General features: G+C 40.0%; 1 pseudogene; it reads left to right on the plus strand.

Annotated features, from left to right (window-relative positions):
• The first annotated feature begins 1,382 nt into the window (after positions 1–1,382).
• Positions 1,383–18,931, plus strand: part of LOC119423523 — a 45,969-nt pseudogene continuing 28,420 nt past the window's right edge.

Below are 18,931 nucleotides of genomic sequence, written 5' to 3' on the forward strand. Positions count from 1 at the left end.
CAATGTGAGTTCTCTTAATTGTTGAAGAATTAAGTATCCTACTTAAAAGCGTAAAGTTAAAGACTGTATAAAATTAGGCCTATTTGTTGGATATCCAATTACATTTTTAAAGAAAAATAAATAATTTTGTTTACTTTGACTTATTTTTTTGTGTTTTACTCTTAGTTTCATAAAATATTCCTTCTCAGCAGCTTGTCTCAGGGACCAGGACCATGGGAGTATCAAGGACCATAATAATTCGGCACTGGTGGAGAGGGAGAATGGTGCTTAAATAGAGACATGAACAGGTGAGAGGCATGAAGGTTGATTGCAGTGACTCAGCAGAGTGGGTGTGGTTAAGTGAGCTGGCAGAGGTGCAGGTTGACAGGAGATGAGAATAATAAACTTGAACAGAAACTATGACCAGAAGGGCAGAAAACATGGCATGTCATGAAGGGGCAGGGAAGTGAGCAGATGGGGGGCCAGCGGTGGCCGCTGATCATGACATCGTAGGAACCTTTAGGAGGTTCAGCGCTGAAGCCCGAGGGTGCGGGCTGGAGAATAAGGGATCATCATTTCAGTGATGTACTGGGGGGCCTGTCCATTTAAAGCTCTAAAAGTCAAGATCAAAATTTTTACATTAATTCTAAATTCTACAGGCAGCCAATGAAAAGAAGATAGAACTGGTGTAATATGAGACCTTCTGTTAGTTCCTGTTAAAAGCCTCGCAGCAGCGTTCTGGACCCACTGGAGACGAGCGACGGCAGATTTGTTAAAGAAACTAAAAAGGGAATTACAATAATCGAAATGAGAAGAGATAAAAACATGAATAATCATCTCCAGGTCAGATTTGGATAACATTGCCCTCAGTTTAGAAATGTTTCTCAGACGATAAAAGCAGTTTTTTTTTTACCAGAAGCTTAGAGTGTTTTTTCAACGACATTGACTGCTCGAACAGAACACCAAGGTTTTTGAGGCTCATCTGCGAAGAGGAGCCCAGAGAACCAAGGTGTTGCTTGATCCAAGGATCTTTTTGTTCAGGAGCAATGATCAGGGTTTCAGTCTTGCTAGAATTTAACTGAAGGCAGTTGTTAGTCAACCATGCCTTAATATGGGAAACACAGTTTACTAATTCAGCTAACTTGTGTAATTCTGAGTCATAGAAGGAATAGCACAGTTGAATGTCATCAGCATAGAAATGGTAAGACACATTTCTGAAGCTACTAATAATCTTTCCAAGGGGTCTGATGTATAGAAGGAACAGAATAGGACCTAAGACTGAACCCTGAGGAACACCATACAGTAACGGAGTGGTCTTAGACTGTATGTTATTCACAAACATTGAAAAGGTTTTGTTGCTCAGATATGACAAAAACCACTTACCAGTTAATTAACTTGTCAAGATGGTCACAGTGGATAAAGGACCTAAATCAGACAAGTTTACAGATATCAAGGTAAAATTTGATGTGGTAGTTGCTGAGAGTCATCCTCAACACACACTCAGTTATTCTTCTGTATTCCTCATCAGTACAGTAGTTCACTGAGCTGTAAACAACCAATGAACACACATCATCATCATCATCATTACAAACGCTCTGATCTGGACAAAGACAGGTGGTCTCTGTTTATCTGTCCCTGCCATCATCTGCCCTCTCCTGGTGGTTTGCAGTAAAACTGGCAGCCTGGGTTTTCCAGAACCTTGCTCTCCTCGCACCCGAACTTGAAAAGTTAAAAACGAACACATGCGATACATTACTTTTTAATTCAAGCTGCACCAGTCAGACTCTAAATCATGAATTATATGATTTTCTTATTTTTTCCTCCACACGATGGAGACCCTAATGGAGCCACACCCCTCACCGCCACCCTCAGCTGCACGATCAGCATGACCCGTGTCACCTAACCCGGTGGTTCTCAAATTGACGTCCCCGGACCCCTCGGGGTCTGCGAGCCAGCACTTGGCGGGCCTCAATTTTATTTTATTTTTTACAAGCATGTAGATGTTTAACAACCAATTAAAATACACCAAAATGCAAGACATTGCATCTACTTTATTCAAAATTTTCTGAGGGAGGACCCCCCCACACACCGCTATTTGCATTCTGGCATTGATCAGTTTATAGATTAAGCCCTTTTACTTGGTATGACTACTGCTGTTAAGATTTTTGTTATGATTTCATTATGATTTACTGTTTGTCTTAGATCTTATTACTGTTTTTCTTTACAATTTATACTTGTTGGATGTAACTGGGACCCTGTGTACACAATTTCGTTCAACCACGTGTACCACATGTGATGCGAACGACAAATAAAGAAACTTTGACTTTGATTCTGTTCAGTTTTCTATGTAGTTTTCTGTAATAATCTGAAAAACTGGCACTACATTTATGTTCGTTATGTGAATAGATGAAGTTTTAAAGTGTTTTTTGATACTGTTAATTTTCTCAAAACGGTAATTTTTGGAAGTTGAAATTTAAAATTTTGTTAATTGTGTCTTGAATGAAAAATACCCAATGTTTAAAAGTATAAAAATTGGATTAATTATATTACAGAACAGGTCTTAAGTATTTATGTTACACAAATATTTCCATTATAATAAAGAGGCAAATTGAAGAAAATTATGTAATAAACATGAGGGTTATGAGGGGGTCCCTGAAACTTTTTCTCCCCTGTAACGGGTCCCTGAACCCAACAAGTTTGAGAACCCCTGTCTTAACAACTGTTACCCAGAAGGCCGTGCGCACGTTCTGCTTCTCTTGAACCCCAGTGACTTCAGCAAGTGCATGCTGAGTGATGAACGTGCTGATCAGTAATGAAGAAAAATGATTAGACAAGTAGACAATGCAGCTTGTGCTGATTGAATTCCCTTCTTGTACACTCAGGTCTGTTCTATTAATTATTCTCAAAAGTGCAATGAATATCTCAGTGTGGAGAACTCGTAATTAATGCAGCTTCTTGAATAGCAAAACGGATCGGTTCCCTCATCTGCCGTGCTCGTTCTCTCCACACCGTATTAATCTTTGCACCGGAATAAATGAATACATTTGGAAAAACTTTTTCTTGGCCCATTATTTTACACAGGCTGCGATGATGTCAGGTGATGTTAATTGATCTGTTGTGCCTCTCTGTCCAGATAACGTTCCAGCTCAGCACCACCTTCACCACTTTGGTGGGTTGTTCAGCCGCTCTTTTCAGACACATGGATCTCACTTAGGTACACACACAACAGAGATGATGTGTTTTATTTGACAAATTTAAAGTAAAATACACCATCCATCCATTCATTTGAACTTGCTTGTTCTTTACAGGTCCAAAGACCTAACATGGCCTCTAGACTTGCAAAAATCTTTAGTATTGAAATGTAAACTGATGTTTCAAAAGTTTACTGTGCACATTCTAAAAACAAATTGGCCTCTTCTTTAGCACTAAGTATACATATACACACACATACACATATATTTGCCAGATAAATTGACAATTACGTTAAGGCAACCTGCTTTTGTGCTGGTTCTACTCAGGCTAGCTGTTCGGTTTTACATCCAGTCAAAAATCAACAATTTCTACAAAGTGAAGTGAATCAAAAAGCCATCTACAACAGGTAAAATATTCATTACTTATCACTTTTCCACAGAGCCCCTCTTCAAATTGTCTGAATTATCAATTTAATGGTAAGTTTTAAATTAAATGTACAAGAAAAATAAATGGTTGGACAGAATTCAGGAGTTCCATAAGATTCTCTTTAGTTTTGCAAAATTATACAGCAAGCCTTGAAAAACATCTATCAATGATTTTTTTTTTTCCTGAAGTGAGTAATGTGACAGCTTTAGGTAATGCATGGATTTTATTATTTTTTTTCCCAGTAGTTAGATGATAAAACTGATGCCACTTTTATGTTTGTACAGTAAACATGCAGGTGTCAGCTCAGTTTAGCATAAAGAACAGAAGCAGCTTTTTGGGCTCTGTGACCCTGCAGCACAATCTGCCTACCTGAATCTGTAAATGCTTTTAATTAGCTGCTTATATTTTGTTGTTTTCTTCAATTTGTACAAAGATCAAAGCCTGAAAACACGCCAGACGATTTTCATAGGGGTGGCCAGACTGAAAGCATTGCTCATGTAGCGGTGGCCCAAAGACAGCTTTATTCCCACTACATGGCAAGTTGCTGTGAATCTAACAGGGTTTCTTGGCCATTCCCTCATTTACTTACACAAGCAGTGATTGTAACGTAAAATTATATAATGAAGACTCACATCATCTCCTTAATGCATCCCTAAACCAGTTAAAATAAATAAATAATCCAAAACTGTTGTGAAATATTGTATTTTAAATTGGTGATAAATCTCACTTGACACCTAGAATTTAGAAGACAAACATATTACACCTTTACCCAACAAACCACCATTGTTTGCAAATTGCTTCTCAATCTAACTTATAACTATGACAAAAACTCTGCCAACAAAGTAGCGAGTGGGTGGTGGCCAAGACGACCACGGGCCACCCCCTGGCTGCGCCAATGCTTCCTGGCTGGTTTGGTGAAAAAAGGCAGCAGTTTTCACCCACCCCTATCGTTTGGGTTAAGTTAACCATCTTCATATTAAAGAAACACTTAAAGAGATAGTCTGGTCTAATTTGAAGGTATTTCCTCCAGTTATTTAACAGTTAACAATGGTGTACCACAAGGCTCAGTCTTAGGACCCACCCTCTTTACAATCTACCTAAGCAACGTAGGTCAGAGCATCCCTTATGCATCCTTACACTTCTACGCTGATGACAGCTGTTTACTGTCAAGCTAAAACAGTTGCTAAGGCTTTCCAATTTTTGCAATCCACCTTTGACATCATCCAGTCAGATTTGTTCCATTTCAAACTTGTCCTAAATGCCGATAAAACCAAAAGGGATGCTTTTTTCAAACAGGAAGTTGGTCCCAGCATTTCTTCCTAGGATTTGATCCTTTAATGGTGTCCCTATTAAGTTGTCGATTCCTACAAATATTTGGGTATCTTGGTCGATTTGCATCTCTATTTTAACCTTCACATGGAAAACTTGGTAAAGAAACTGAAAGTTAAACTGGGTTTCTTTTTCAGAAACAGATCCTGTCTAACCCTGAATGCTAGGAAACACCTTGTAACTATGACTTTCCTTCCCTCCATCGACTACGGTGACATTATTTACATGAATGCTCCTACAAGCACCCTGCAGATGTTAGATGATGTCTATCACGGTGCACTAAGAATCATAACTGGTTATAACAACCATACCCACCACTGCACCCTGCATTCACTGGTTAACTGGTCATCAACTTCACGCAGACTCTCCCACTGGTACATTTTCATCTTTAAATCACTTCTTGGTCTGCTGCCTTCATACATCTCCTCCTACATGTCTCTGCGTGAGTGCAGCTACAGTGTGCGCTCTCAGGACATTATTACCTGCAGTGTTCCCTCAGTGCGGATTGAACTAGGTAAAAGGGCCTTCTCCTACTCCGCTCCTGTTTCCTGGAATATTTTGCAAAAAGATTTGAACCTCTCGACCTCGATCTCTCTAAGTGGCTTTAAACATTTGTTAAGTTCCTGGGAAAAAAACAATGCAGACATGTTCCTGTTTTTAGTTTTTTACATCGCCTCGTAATCTAGCCGTTTTTTCACTACGTTTTCTTTTAATTATCCCTTTAATTATAATTTTGTTTTCAATTGTAAAAAAAATGTATGCATCATTTGTGATTGTATTGTTATCCACTGTTGTCATCATTCTTTGTTCAAATCCAGGTCTCTCTTGTAAATGAGTCCTCGTGGATCAATGGGACTAACATGTTTAAATAAAGGTTAAATAATACCTTATCAGCTGGGACATCAATTCAATTCAGCTTATTTATATAGCGCCAAATCACAACAGAACAGTCAAAGAGAACAAAGTATGAAGAAACGGGCAGAATTCTTCCTCCAGGTTAAGTTAAGAGCCAGTCTTGGAGGTATTTAATAACTACTAATAACTATCTGATGGAACATCATTTTAAAATAGTCCAGAATATCCCTTTAAAAAGAGACAAAGGATGGAGGCTCCTCTGCTCCAGGCCTCCCTGAACATCTGACTCTGGTATCTTTGCACAGAAATAAAATAAAAATAAAAATCTCAGTTCTGACCTCTTTACCTTCTTCTTACGTCTGTCATTACACGAAGTTACACTCATAAATGAGTGTACTGGAACGCAAATATAACAAAAATCAAGTGCTCCATCTTTTGGCACTGTTCCATCAGGTGTATTTCCCAAAATGTCAAAGTGTTTCTTTTGTAATTCAGGCAGAAAATAAACCAAAGCACAGAGATATATTACAAACACATTACCTTCAGTTCTCCTCCACGGATCGAAAGAGATCTCCGCTTTGCCTCGGCCAGGTTTGAAGACTCCGTTCGGCAGTTCCTGGACAGGTAGAGATAAATTAGTGAGTCAGACTGTCACAGCGTGAAGCTCTGTTGTCAGCGTCTGAATAAGAATGTGCCTTTCTGTTTGAAAAGCACTAGACTCTCTGCCTCTGGAGTGAAAAGAGCCCTTTTTTGGGTTGTTTTTTGTTTTAATCGTACTGTTTTTGACATTTTCATCGCTGACAAGTGTTTTAAGTGTGCGTTTTGTGCACTTCTGTGTGTCCTTGTGTTGCTCGTGCAGGTGTTTTGCTCTGATAGACAGTAGAACGCTGGAGCAGATGAGAGATGAGAAGGAGACCGATACTCAGACACAGCTGGAGAGTCTGGTGGAGCTGGGGTTGTCCTCCACTGTTAGTACTATTGTCACAGAGCTCCACTGAAATATGCAATGTACTACATGAATACACACCAACATAAGCATGTATAAATATATATTTTACCATGCCATACCATAAAACTTTATTTATAAAGCACTTAAAATGGCAACCAGGCCAGCCAGAGTGCTGTACAGTAAACAAAATAAGCAAAGGAGACAGGATAAAATACATAGATCCAAATAAAGATAAGAACTAAATGGCTAACATTAAAGAATACAGGCAAGTTAAAATCAACTCACACCATGTCAAAAGCCCGTTTTTAAACGAGACTTAAAAACAGTGAGAGAGGGAGCCTGCCTGACTTGCAGTGGTAACTTGGACCTGCAACAGAGAAGGTCCTGTCACCTCTGAGCTTAAAATGAGTTCCTGGAACCATCTGGTCTGCTGACCTCAGAGTGCAATGTGGACCATATGGCTGCAGCAGATCAGCGAGATAAGCGGGGGCAGAACTGTTCAGAGATTTAAAAGCATACAAAAGTATTTTAAGATTAATTTGAAAGTTAATCGGGAGCCAGTGAAGGGAGGCCAGAACTGGAGTAACGTGCCTTCTTTTGCCTATACCAGTTAAGAATCCTAAAATATAATACCATACTCTATATATGGACTTGGAGGCCAGGTCGTAAAATCCAAAACACTTTAATAATATAAATAAATAAGCTGACATGGCAGCCAAAACTTACAGAACAAGTCAGACTCAGCAAAACACAAGGAACAAGACGAGGTCATACCCAACAATGCACCAACTGTCAATAACACAAAGACTCAGACTTAAATACAGAGATAATTAACGAGACGAGTGCCAACACCTGTGGAGCGTCACAGGTGTAGGGAGACGGGGAGTGATCGATAGGGAGAGCAGGACAAAAACATTATGCACCAGGGTACCATCCCCACAATACATGGATATTTTAGGAGTAAAAAGCCTTCCGTGTACTCTGATCTGGACTTTATCAACTTCTAAGTCAGGTTCTATTTTTTTTAGGCCTGTTCCCTGCTCCAACACAGTGATTTAAATGGTCACGCTCCGCACACTCTGATTGGTTGAACAAAATTAAACAAAACCAATAAATTAAGGGTGTGTGGCCAAACTCCTGTCAGTCGCTCAACCCCAAAATTATGAATAAATTTTGTGCTGTTCTTCATGTTACTCAGCCCTCTGTGAATAGCAAGTGGCCATCAGGGCACTAAATTAGGCTGATGGTCCTCCTTTATCACGTGATCAGCTAGTTTTGGCTTCACCAGCAAACTGGTTGATCCACCATGAGAAGGTGTTATTTACAAGACTGAGTTTTGTGCAGCACATCCGACTGACAAAGTCTTTTGGATAAAAGACAAAACGTTTCAACAGGAAGAATCCATCCAGAAGGCCTGACTTAACTTTTTTAGACTTGTTCTGTTCTGTTTTGAACCATTTTGAATGCTTCTGTTTTGTTTTTCTATTTTCTTTGACTGTCTGGTGTTGATGCTGTTCTATGTTTGACCAAAATGTGAAACGACCAGTTTACACATGTCCCTGTGTGTGATTTTTATCAGCTAATAAAACGTGTTCTGGTATTTTTTCAGATATTTTGTAATAAACGCAACAATCTTGACATGTATAAATGAACCTCATCATCTGATCTTTTTCTATGCAGAAGCTGTACGTCCTTGCATCTTTGTGTGTGTCAGGCGGAATGGTGGCTCACATGCGCAGAGCTGCAGTTATATTGTTATCTTTATCTTATTTTCTTTTTAAATTTTGATAAAGTTCGTTTTGGTTTGCAGAACACAGATCTGTGAGCTGTCCTGTTTCATATGCTACTGGGACAAAAAAAGAAACACTTTAATAAGGTTTTACTGCTCGTCTCATTACTCGTGCTTGAGCATCTAAATGTGCACTGCTGTGTGTTTGGATGTGTGTTGCACGTGTGCACGTGTGTGTTTGCGGTGTCGTCCCGCTGAGTCTCTCCGTCTGTTCGTCCCTCACTGCTGCAGCATCATCTCCCACATTACTAAGTAGAACAGTCCTGATCATAGAGAAGATGCTCGCATGAAGATGGTTCGAGGTCTCTAATGAGAATAAGTTCATTGAGGTGATGAATGAAACGTGCAGGAAACTCTTCCATCTTCATGTCACTGTGACTGATTTCCTTCGTTCTTTCTGTTCAGCAGAGTTACAGTTCCTAGTTTGATGAAGAGTTGATTAGATTAGTTTGGATCTTAATTAACTATCAGCTACAACAATTAAACCACATGTCTAAATTAAAGTATCACTGGTGCTATAACAGCAGCTCTAAGCTGTCGTGGCAAACATCTCGGGCCTCCTGAGTGGTCCAGACGTGACGTGAACCAGAACACCAGCAGAGGATTCTGTTTTTTAGTGGGGTGTGGAATGTGTGCACGTTCTGGTACATCAAGCTGAAGTTCGATCAGGCTGAGATTTAGGGAGTTTGGTTGCCGTGGCAACACTCTATCACCTTTTATCCGTGTGTTACTCGTGCAAACCTGAAGGATTCGTTTTAGCTTTTTCGACAGCAAAATGGAAGCATTAATACGGCTTCTTGATCCTTCAACTCTACACTAAGACAAACATTTAGCATAAAAAGGGAGGTGCAAACTGACGTGAATGTTAAAATGATATACCGTCTTTTCTGGCGTTTAAGTCGCATCAGTCAAAAAAAGCATCATGAAGAGGAAAAAACATAGATAACCCGTATTTATTATGCATTTATTTAATGGTCAAAACAGCTTAATTTCACCTGGGTGGCCATCCATCCATCCATCTATCCATCCATCATGGTCGGAGCCACTAGCTCTCCGGTGTTCCTTCGCCTGCACCAGCTGATTGAAGCGAGCGTGCATCGGATGACTTGCTGTTGTAGTTCTTCGAAATTTAAAGCATCAGTCAAAAATTGCGTTATGATTGAATATGGACAAAAAAAAACATATAAGTTGCTTCGGCGTACTGTACAACGTGCAGGACTGACAAATCTATGCAAAAAACGGCGACTTATACGCCGGAAAATACGGTAAATGACATGACTGAATAACTAATTGAGCTGTTGTGGGATCTCCAGCTGCTCTCAGAGGCGAGACAACAAATTATCTGAAAAACCTCAGACACTTATTTATTTTCATTTGTGCCATGTCTTTACCAAAAACATCTGTTTGACACAACTTTCCAATTACTGCCGCAGAGTGAGTAAAACTGCTTGGAACAGACTTTTCTTTTTTATCATTTACAAAGCAGGATTGAAGCAGGGGCGACGACAGAGAAACAAACTATGCCCGAATGATATTTTCTTCAGCGTGCACACTTCCTTGCCGTAAATATCAGAGAACTTTGTCATTAACCAGAACATATTGACACTCTTTCACTTTTGTTTTATTACCCTGGGGAGATTAACACGAGCTGGACCGAGCCAGACGTTGAGATTTACTGAAGATCCTCAATGTTTAAGGCACAATTCTCCAAAGAATTGCATTTCCTCACATAAGTGTGTGTGTATGAGAGTATTTAGGTAACCCGTGTGGATGGTGAACAGCTGCTGGAATACCAAGGGGAGCTGGAGCGGTTCCAGTGTGTGTGTGTGCTGCAGTCTGCTGGAGCACACACTCGTCTCTTGTCTCTCATCTATACCACCAAGCACCGCAGCACCTGGGGAGGCTTTAATACTGACATTCCTATTTGGGGAAAAACCTAAATATACACACAAACACTGAGGTTGCACCAATACTGACAAAAAGTCTATATTTTTTAGGTTAAATGACATATTTGGTGACATTTTTGCCTCTATTATAGATTGCTTTAAATTGAAATGACATAATCTAAGGATCAAATGTGTCATAGTTTATGAAAATAACTAAATATAGTTGTAAAAATACCTTAGAAAAAACAAGTCAAACAAAAAAGTGGTTAAAGTGGATTTTCAAATAGTTTTAGGCTCTTCTGAAGTTACAGTCATACGCACATTGTATTTGAAACCATTCAGGCAAGAGTTTGTTGCTCTGTCTGCGTTTCAGCAAGTGGGAGACATTAATCTACGTCAAAGTTGTTAAAAAAGTTGTTTGAATTTACTAACTGATAAGATACGAAAGCAGCATGAACTCTGATTATTCAGCAGCATAATAATGAATTTTAAATCAACGTGGAAAAATAGACAAAGGTTTTAAAAGATGCTAATGGTTCTGGTCAGAGCCAACCAAGTTAATTTGTTGTGGCAAATACTGTGATTGCTGCAAACTGGAGTTTAGTGTGTCTAACTATAATTTACAGATTTTAGTTGGATTGTTTCTAATTTGGCGCAGTCTCCCTTTAAAGATGCTGTATACGAAATTCACAACCACATTATGAAACATCAGAGCAGTGAGATTAAAAGAAGAAAAATACATTTTCTGTTAAACTACTGAGTGCTTGATGGATTTAATGAAATGTTCTGAAGAAGCAAAAACTGAGTTGTTAAAACTAAAAGAAGCAGGACATTAGCTGAATGCTACAAATAGCAAAACTCTGGCTAAAAGGAGCAAACCATTTATTAAAAGCTCAAATTTTCTAAATGCTAAAATACAGACACAAATGCTAGATAAATGCTAAAACTAGCAAAAGGCCAGCTAAAAGTTACATTTATTAAAAAATTAATTAAAATCACCAAAAGGTTAGTTCAGAGCTAAAATTAGCAAAACATAAACTAAAAGCTAAATATAACAACATTGTAGCTAAAAGATAAAGGATCAAAATGCCAGATAGATGCAACAAAAAGTCTGCTAAAAGTTTAAAGTAGCAAAAGGCAAAAAATGTCTAAAGGCTAGCAAATAGCTATAATAGCTAAAAGCTAAAATTAGCTAAATTCTAGCTAAACATATCAAAAGGCTAGCTAGAAGTTAAAAGTATAAAGTACGCGCTAAAAGCTAACGGTAGCAAAGCACTAGCACTAAAATAGAAAAAAACTAGCAAAAAACTAAAATCTGTAAAATGTCAGCTCAAAGCACCAAAAGGTTTGCTCAGCTCTAACTAGCAAAACGCTAACTAAAAGCTAAATGTATCAGCATAGTAGGTAAAAGGTAAAGGATCCAAATGCTGGGTTAAGGAAGCAAAGAGGCCACACACACACACAAAAAAAAGTAAACGTCTTGTTCAAAGCTAAAAGTAGCAAACCCCTAGCTAAAAGCTAAAAGTAGCAAAAGGCTAGGTGAATATAGCAACAAATTCTAAATGCTATCTGGAAGCTAAATGTAAAACAATAGTCAAAAACTAAAAGTAAGAGAAAAAACGGAGCAAGTGCTCTGAAGCAGATTGAAAAGAAAATAAGGATTTTGAAAGAACTGACAGAGATTGTATTTCTATTGGGGGTGGGGGGTGGGGGGGGGGGACTGAAATAGCCCATTGTATGAAAAAAAGATAAAGAAAACAGTGTGAATATTGACTCTGCATTCACACAAAGTCTAACCTAAATGGGAACAGGGTCATTTGGAGCAGATGTGCAGCTCAGCTGTCTCTCAGTTTTACTCTCAGATTGTCTTAAATTCTCTGCAACAGAAGCTGGAAGGTGGCCTCTTGATGAACTCCCCTCAAGGCCCCGTTATTAGTCTTTTTTTAATCCTAAGCAGTAACAATAGTTTCTAGTGGAGGTAATCACACACACTAACTTTCACACATGGTTGAATCAGCCAAAATAAAGTGTTCACAAAAGAGAGAAGCTCATTTAAAAACAAATAAAATGACTTTTTTTATGCTTTAGAGCAGACCATCACAGATTATAATTTAAGTTTTGAATACAAATGTATTTATTGATTGATTTTGTTCCATTTGTTTATTTTTGTTTTGCTAGTTTGCCATTTCGTGCAGTTTGGAGTGTTTCTGGTTTTCCTCTGTTTGCTGAGTCATCTTTTAATCTCCTTGCATGACATTTAAATATGTAAATATCAGTAGACGACACAGGCCTGTGGTTTGAAAGCTGACTGGTTGTGCAGGTTCGCCTGCCAGCTTTTCCATAGGAAAAGTGGCAGCGACTCCACAGCTTACTGGGTCTCCTCCTGCAGGACTGGAGCCGAGCCGGGGATGTGGCGATGTTGGCACGTGCCCAGCCGGGAGGAGGAGAACTTTGATTTCCAGCTGCTGTCCTGCCTCCTGCACCCAGAGCTGCAGCGGATCAAACGCTGTGTCTCTGGAAATCAGCCAATGACCAGGTGCGCCGTCATTTGTCTCCGTTTTCGGCCCTCAGACGTAATCGGGCAAGCACACAAGCAAAACAAACAAAGCCGTGGCCGTCCATTACTGACAATTCAAGCTTGTCCGCAACAAAAAGCGCTGTGCATCTGTTTGAATTTATGAGCGTAGAAAAGTTAATTTAGCTTTGCCCAGTGAATTCATAACACACATAAAGACACACTGCTGTGGAAGGAGTGTGATGTGGTGTCTCCATCACAGGGAGGGGTTGTGGCAAAGCCTTCTCAGATTTGAAAGCATGGATGGAGTGCACATATCTGACTTGTGAGGCTCAGTTGATACACTCTAGCATGAAAACACACACTCTTTACTCAGGCTCGTCACATGCCGTCGCTCACGGTTTGCCTTTTCTCAGGGTGCCCTCCATGAATCTGGGGGAGATCAAGCTGCATGTCAGCATTGATTTTGTTAAGCAAACAGCCATGCAGCAAACACACACTCTAGAGCAGGGCTATTCAACTGGCGGCCCGGAGGCCAAATCAGGCCCACGGATGAGCTCAGCTCTGTAATGATCTCAGGGAGCCCAGATTTGTACGAGACCCGGATCAAGACAAGACTCCAAGATAAAGGTTCAACAGTGTTTATTTATATACAGTGAGTGACAGTATTTACAGGTGCTCACCTGGAACCTCCGAGGAGAAAGGACAAGGTCAGGTCGGTCTAGAGAAGTGATCCTCACCATTTTTTTTCTTCAAAAGAGCCACATTGACAGCTCAAAGTCAAGGGGAGAGCCGCGATATCACCCCAAGTCACTCAAATAAAAGAAAAAAATTAAACACCCCACCTATGAAAAAAGAAACACAGCCAGCGCATTATCCATTTAAACAAAATGTACATTAGTACTGAGATGAGAAGCTGTGGTGCATGTCCTTGACTTTCTTCATGTTGTATTTGTAAATTGTTGTTGAAAACACAGTGAGGCATTCAAGATGGGCATGGATGGGTCAGTCAGTTTCTCTGTTTTTGCTTGATAGTGTTCATGGTTGAAAATGGTGACGGTGTAAAAAGTTCAGCTTGTAGTCGTTACCCCAATCCCATGAAGAAAACACAAGTCAAAAATGGTACTTCCTTCACTGCAGATGACAGCAGGTGCAGAGACGGGCGCGGCCGGTAGCTGATCCATCTGATATTAACAGGATGTGGGTTTGTTTTTTGTCTTTTTACCGGCGGCAAGTCAGCGGACGCGCGCGGCAGATGATCAGCTGATCCATCTGAAGCTTAACAGGACTTTTTTTTTTACCTCTACCGGCCGGTCAGACCTGCCTCCTCCTCAACAAGTAGATTAACACAATATTATTCATAAAAACGCATCAAAGAAGCCCGAGCCGACATGCACAATTATTGCACAATGCGGCAGCACATTTTAAAAATGTATCGGCTGTGCTGGCGTATTGTTGTAACCTGTCACGAGAGCCACCAATAAAGCATGGCGAGCCGCATGTGGCTCGGGAGCTGCGCAGTTAGTATCCCTGGTCTAGAGGCTGGGGTTGAATGTAGAGATTAATTTGTTTGTTTTCTCCTTACAGGTCTGGACGTCAAGGTGGAGCACCGAAGTGTATCCAGAGACGGTTCCAGAGATGGAAGATCAGGCAGGGCAAGCAAGTGGCTGGAGGGCAAGGCACGAGGAATGAGGAACAGGACCAAGGCAGAACCAGGACTGGACAGGACCCAAGGAGGCAGGATGACTGAAGGCACGAAGAACAAGGTAAGTATCTTGACTGTCATCAAATACAACGGGCCATAGACATAAATACCATGGAGAGTATAATGTACCAGCGAAGAGTAGCACTCAACTGCAGTCTTAAGTAGTGAGGGATCTCATCAGGTAGATGGTCGACAGCTGGTGGCAATTAGTGGCCATCTTAGAGAGACGAGCTGCAGACGATGGCACTCATACAAGTTTAGCCCACCAATGGGTTCATTTTTAAATAAAACTAGACTTTAAACCATAAAACAAACTTACTTAATGTCAATAACTGCTGGATGTCCGGCCCCTGAGCTATTGGCTTTCAGTAACTCTGGCCCACTGAGCAATTTAGTTGAATAGCCCTGCTCTGGGGTCAGTTTCAAAGATAAGGCAGCTCATCCTGCATTCTGCATCCATATGAGACGTCTGTGTGTCTCCTCCCTTCCGTATGAGAGTCCATCTGCCAAACAATGATACTGCTGCTTCTGAGTGAATTTAACTCAAACATTCTCCAAATGGAACCTCTTACTCTTTGCAATGCACAGGTTATCCACCTTTTCTTAATCCAGATCACATCCTGGGGCACTCTGAAGTAGCCTTTTATCATCATTAAGATGCTCAACCATTTGCTATGCTTCTGTTTGAAATGCTTAATCTAATATCTTGGGCCTGCACGGCCTCAAAGTGCCATTTTGTTTGTGTGACTGCAGATTATCGGTGACCTCATGTTTTTCCGTGGCACTCGCATGAAGGAGTTTGACTCACGCTGGAAAAGCTTCACTCTTGTCAAGAAGTCCCTGGAAAACAGGGTGAGTTTAGAGCTGCAGCTTACTGCTGTCACTTTTAATAAGCACAAAAACAAGGTGATGCAAGCCTTTCGTCTCGGCTTCTACAGACTTCATGGGAAAAAGCGGCACATCAGCGCCCTTCTCATCGACCGTGTTCTGCTCCAGCATGAGGTTCGCTTGGCGATGCAAAGACGTCGCATACGGTCACTGACTAACACGCACGTGATGTGAAAAAGATAACCTGAAGTTGACTATGTTGAAAATGCTGCGTTTTGTGTGAGTACATGAGAAAGCTTTTGGCTGAGGGCTGTGAATACAAAGTAGTTCATCAGGAGCTGCTCCGTGATCTGCTGCTGCTTTCTACCAGCACGTACCGCCAGGTGAAAAAAAAAGAAATCAGGACATCATCTGGTTCCCATTCTCACATGAAGGCTGTGATGAAATGGAAGCTAGCTGTGCAAACTTGTGTATTCATCGGTGATTCTTTTTGTGTGGGTATGTGTGTGTGTTCTTGCAGGAACCGCAGCCGGGTACAGAGTGAGCTGATGACGGTGATGGGATCCTATAGTTTCTCTTACAGAGACATGGTTCCCCGCATCGTACAGCTGCTATCACCAATAAACATCCCGGGCACACAGCAGCAGCTCAAGGTATTGTGTTCACCCATTCAACACACGATTGCTCTTAGGAACAGGAGAAATTGCATTTCCTGCGAAAATGCAGTGTGCATGCTTATTGCAGAAGAACTTAATGAAAAACAGCTGAAATTAGCTTAAAAAAACATGCTGAAATGTATATGAAGATCTAGAACAAGCGTAAATCAGCAGGAGACAGCAGAAATAACACAAGTTGAAATGAGTGCAAAAAAATGTGGAATTAGCTGAAAAAGCTAATATTAGCATAAAACAGCTAAATAATAGCTGAAATAAATTAAACAAGCAGAAAGAAGCTGAAAGGAGCATAACAAGTTGAAATTAGCAGAAATAATTTAATTAGGTTGAAAGTAGCAGAAATTACTATGAAAAACTTGAATTTATCTGAAAACAGCTGAAATTATGCTAAAAGCTAGCGTAAAATGTAGAACAAGGTTAAATTATCAGTAGAAAGCAGAAAGAACACGTTTCAGAAGCAGAAATGAGCACAAAAAATTGGAAATTTCCTGAAAAAAAAGCTGAAATTAGCATAAAACCAGCTGAAAAGCAGCTAAAAAGGGCAGAAAGAAGCTTAAATTACCAAAAAGAAGTGGAGAGAGCACATTTTGGCTGAATTTGACTGAAAAAAGTTAATGAGTGCAACTAAAGTGGAATTAGCTGAAAAAGCTAAAATTAACATAAAACAGCTAAATAGCAGCTGAAATAGCAGACAAAGCTCAAACTTGCATAAATAACCTGAAAGGAGCATAATAAGCTGACATTAGCAGAAAGAAGTTAGAAAAAGCATAAAAAATGTTCTAGTTAGCATAAAGACCCTGAAATGAGCACAAAACAGCTGAAATTAGCTGAAAAAAAAAAGTTAAATATGCCCAAGGAAGCTGAAAGCAGCTGAACCAGAACAAAATGTGAAAGGATCAGTAAAAGGTTGTAAATGTATATGAAGGATGTAAAATGATATCAATTAATTTTCTTTCGGGAAAAAATGGCAGAAAAAGTTAAATATTTCAAAAAGCTAAAGTTGCACCAAAAGTCGTAGTACACTTCTCCTGAATGAGCTGAACGTTTTGATTTATGATTTGTTGAAATAGTTTGAAAACTGTGGGACGAGAATCGCGCTGAAAAACGTACGGAAGAAAAATGGATCCCAATAGTGCGAATGCTTCGTAAGCGTTCGCACTATTAAAGTGATTCCTGGCTGATCTCATCACATGTGGACGATTCCAGGTACAAGTATTCAGATCTGGCATTAAAGTCTGTCCTGAGCAATTGGTCGTTACCTGTTCTGTATGTAAATAATAAAGTGGGTAACTGCCACACTACAGTCAGGTGTGGTCGAATTAAATAGACATGACTTGTTGCTGGTGCGATGAGATTAAATCAAAAACAAGATGAGAGCTGGTTCATCTTCACGTCTTGTTTCATGGTGTCCTCCTCTAACAGCTGTTGATCATACTTCATTGCAGCCAATCAAATTTTGCACGAGGCGCCAACATCAGCGTTTCATCCGAGGCGCAGCAGATGGTCGAACCAAGTTGGATAGAAGCCGCCGCACCACACACTTTGAACAACGACTCACGCGAGCTTTCATGCAGAACGTTTCTGCTCATGTAACTTGCAGACAGGGACATGTACTTCTTATCCTGGACTGTAGCTTGTTAAACAAGCAATCAAACGAAACTTCACTCTGCTAATGAGAGTGTGAGGGTGAGATAGCTAAGAGTAGATAATTAATTGCCCTGCTGCAATACATTAAACAGCAAACTACAAAATGTCAGCTGCGTTCAGTAAGTTACCCTTCGCAGGCTTAGCTAACAACCCACTGTCAACCCGTGACTCGTGGTTAGAGCACAAGGAAAGTTTACACTTCTTCCTGGAAGATGTTTGTTTCTGTGGTTTGGTGACAAAAGCTATCCAGTTTATCTGAAAAACTACTAACAATATTTTAAAGTATGTTTTTTATGGGATATGGTATTATGTTACATATTTTCTGTTGAAAATGCTGCGTAAATCTGAAAACAGACGGCTGCTAAAATTAATAATAAAAAAAAATGAATCAATGGCTGATAAAGGAAGTTAAAGCAAGCAAAAACAGCTCAAATCAGCAAAACTTTTGCTAAAAACTAAAAAGGAACAAGTAACCAAGAACTAATTATCAATAAATCACTAAACTAAACACTAAGCTAAACAATAAGATGAATAAAATTGTAGCTTAAAGCAGTATTAACAAAAAAAAGTAACAAAAACTTAAACCAATAACAAAAGCTACAAGATGAAACTAGCAAAACTTTTGCTAATATAGGCACCAGTGACCCAGGAAGAAGCGGATATATAATGAATGGATGGATGGATGGATGGATGGATGAATGGATGGATGATGGCTGGATGGATGAATGATGATGGATGGATGATGGATGGATGGATGATGGATGGATAATGCATGGATGGATTGTTGATGGCTGGCTGGCTGGATGATGATGATGGATGGATGGATGAATGGATGGTTAGATGGTGGATGGATGATGAATGATGGATAGATGAAGGATGGATGGATGAATGGATGGTTAGATGGATGAATGGATGTTGATGGCTGGATGGATTGCTGAATGATGGATAGTTGAGAGATGGATGGTTGACGGCTGGATGGATGGATGGTTGATGGCTGGATTGATGAATGAATGATAGATAGATGATGTACAGGTATGTATGTATGGATAATGGATGGATGGATGATGGATGATGGATGGATTGATGGATGAATGGATGACGGACGAATGGATGATGAATGTATGATAAATGGATGGATGGATGAATTGATTTATGGA

The sequence above is a fragment of the Nematolebias whitei genome, chromosome 17 (genome assembly GCF_014905685.2).
Source record: "Nematolebias whitei isolate Nwh7 chromosome 17, NemWhi1, whole genome shotgun sequence".
Taxonomy (NCBI): domain Eukaryota; kingdom Metazoa; phylum Chordata; class Actinopteri; order Cyprinodontiformes; family Rivulidae; genus Nematolebias; species Nematolebias whitei.